Raw genomic sequence first — 3165 nt, 5'->3', positions numbered from 1 at the left:
GAGATGTAAGAAGAGGGACTTTATTGGAAGAAGAAGGAGCTGTAAATTGGAGAAAGGGAAAAAGCTATGTGAGGAAAGGACGAAAAACAGCTGTTCGAGTGTATCTAGAGGGGTTGGTATTGGTTTCTGTTTGACTGCTGTTTGACAAAAGGTAATTGAAATTGAATTTCAAGCATTCCATTAATTAAGTCTGCCACAAGTGATAGACAACCCCATAATGGAATTTGCTAATTTGCTCTAGAATAACTACAATTTAGATTTCACTGTGTTTACATCAAGGTTTTCCTCACCGAAATGTTTAGATGAACAGTTACTTTTTGTTAGTAAAATCTGTTTTCATGAACTATCAATTAAGAGAATGCTAAAATCTTAAGCTTATCAATTGGTTTTGCAATATTCCTGATGTGAAATCATGTGCTAGAACAGATATTGTTGGACTTCAGGACGGTCATTTTATTTATTACCTCAGCCTTCGCTAAGGTGGAAGTATTGTTTACAGTTGTGTTTGTTTGTTTGTCCATGGACTAGATACTTCAAGAACCGCTGAATGGATTCACATGAAACTTTCAGGAATGTTTGACCTCGTGACTGGCACAAACTGATTAGATTTTGGGATTGATTCAGTACCAGACAAGGATTCTGGATTATTTTTCCTGTTTTTTCACTTAATTTTTGAGAGTGGTCGGGTTCATTTTTAGTATTCTCATTTGTGAGGGCAGTTGAGTTTATTTCAGATATTCTCATTTTAATAATCATCTTTAGCTAATCGTTGAGAGGACGTTGGTGTTGCTTTGGCAGAGGTTTGTACTCTCTAGGTGCTCTTGTTTATTTATTTATTTATTTGCCAAATAAACACATGCTCTCTCTATATTTTTTCTTTGCTTGTTTATTATTGGTCTGATTTGTTTTATGTTGAAGAACAGAATGGAGTAAGTGTAGCAAGAACACACAGATGTGTGACAAAAGATTTCTGGACAATGGACATAAAACAAATTAAGCCATTAACAAATCAGTGAAGAAAAAAAATATAAATACATAGGTGAAGGAGTGGCTGTGTGGTAAGTAGCTTGCTTACCAACCACATGGTTCTGATTTCAATCCCACTGCAGATGGATAAATTTATCCATCCTATCCCCACCCCTGTACATGGATTGCTATTGTATATAGATATACAAAGGATTTGATAAACTAGTCTATAAATTAAAACTGAACTCATAAAGACAAAAAAAAAAAAATCAGTAGCAGGCAGAGTCTTCTTGATAATTTTAGTAACTTCGATACTGAAGTAGAGACATGTTCTTTGTCTATCTCCTTACCTTCTTGGAGATTTTAGGTATAATTATACTAATGTGTCCATCTGTTCTAATTTAATTAAATTCTAAGTCTTTATGCAGCTGACGATTGCTCTACATTTTGAATTGATGTAATGATTGCATTGTTCAATTAAATGGTGTTGCATGAAACGATTGTACTGCATTACCTCTGGATATCCTTGTTGTTTATTTTGATTTTAATCACCTGCATGGATAATGCCATACTAAATTCTGGTGCCTCAACTTAAGTACCATATTCATCTGAGTCTATCTATCTATATATATATGATATCATTCTGAGATCTGGCAATAATGGTTAACCAATGCTTCCTAATAAAGTCTAATGAGACCGTGATATGTCTGGAGTTATCATTGTACTGCCACTACCAAAAGATCAAACTCATTCTAATTTATTAATTTAAATTCCAAGGTTGTCTCCCCTAGCTTTCTTGTCCAGAATTGGTCATTAAGATATCAAATGTTTTTCCATCAGTTTATTACATTAAATATATCAGTGCCACCACTTTACTATGAATTTGGAACTCAAGAAAATCTGCTGACTCAAATAAGAAATAGTCTTTAAGTTAACATATTTTATAGAATATATATTTGTTAGGAAAAATATTTCTGAGACAGTGGAAATATTTTTTTTTTGTACTTATCTTCACTGTAATGCACTTTTGTTTGTATTATCATCTTTTGTTTTGGACTTCATGGTTTCTTCAAAGAAGAATACATTGTGTTCATTTTGTTTTACACACACACACACATCCATATACATATACATGTACATATACATATATATAATTATATATATATTTATATATACATATATGTATATATATGTACACACATATATATAAACATGTATATACATATATGTATTTATATATACATATATATACTCATATGTATACAAATACATATATATCATATATATATATATTATATATATATATATAAAATATTATTCGAGACAAAACCACTATTTTGCAAAACAAACAATGAAAGACTTAATCAATACATATATATATACATATGTTTATATGTACATATATATATATATATATATATACTTATGTATATACTACATATATATATACATATGTATATACATATCTCTATACACACACACACACACACATATATATCTATATATATATATATATAGATATATATATATATATATATATACATAATATAATATTATATATATATATATATATATATATATATAATATATATATATATATATATATGTATGTATATAAATCTCTGTAATTTCGTCCTTTATCTCTGTGTGAAATGTCAATGTTTTACATTGCTCTATGTCTTGTGATTAAATTAAGAATCTAGACATTTCTCAGTAGAAGTCAAGATTTGTTTGTGTCTTATTGATAAAAAAATTGTACTTTATAGTTGAAGGGAATCTTTATGAAAACAAATTTTTCTTCTTAGCTCCATTAATCAGCAAAACTGCTGACAAAATCAAAAGAAAAAAAGAAACCTTTTAGTTTTCATATTTGTTATATTAAGAATAATATAAAAGCTTTAAAAAGCCAAAAAAAGAAAAGATAATAATAACAATAATAATAATAACCCCTAGAAACTTACATTGAAGTTATAGAAGTATATTTTATTTTCCAACACCTTTTGACAAGACAATGTCACAAGAATGAAAGATTTCTGACAACATAAAAAATGGTTTTTAATAACATATCTCAGCAAAATTTACTTTTTTCTCAAATTTCAGAACAGGTTTGCAGTATGAGTATTTTAAAATAAGAAAATTATTTATTTGAATGTATATTTATTTGGTACAACAAACAACTTTCCAAAGAAAAATAAATAC

The sequence above is a fragment of the Octopus sinensis genome, linkage group LG7, assembly GCF_006345805.1.
Source record: "Octopus sinensis linkage group LG7, ASM634580v1, whole genome shotgun sequence".
NCBI lineage: Eukaryota > Metazoa > Mollusca > Cephalopoda > Octopoda > Octopodidae > Octopus > Octopus sinensis.
Note: the sequence above shows the minus strand (reverse complement) of the source record.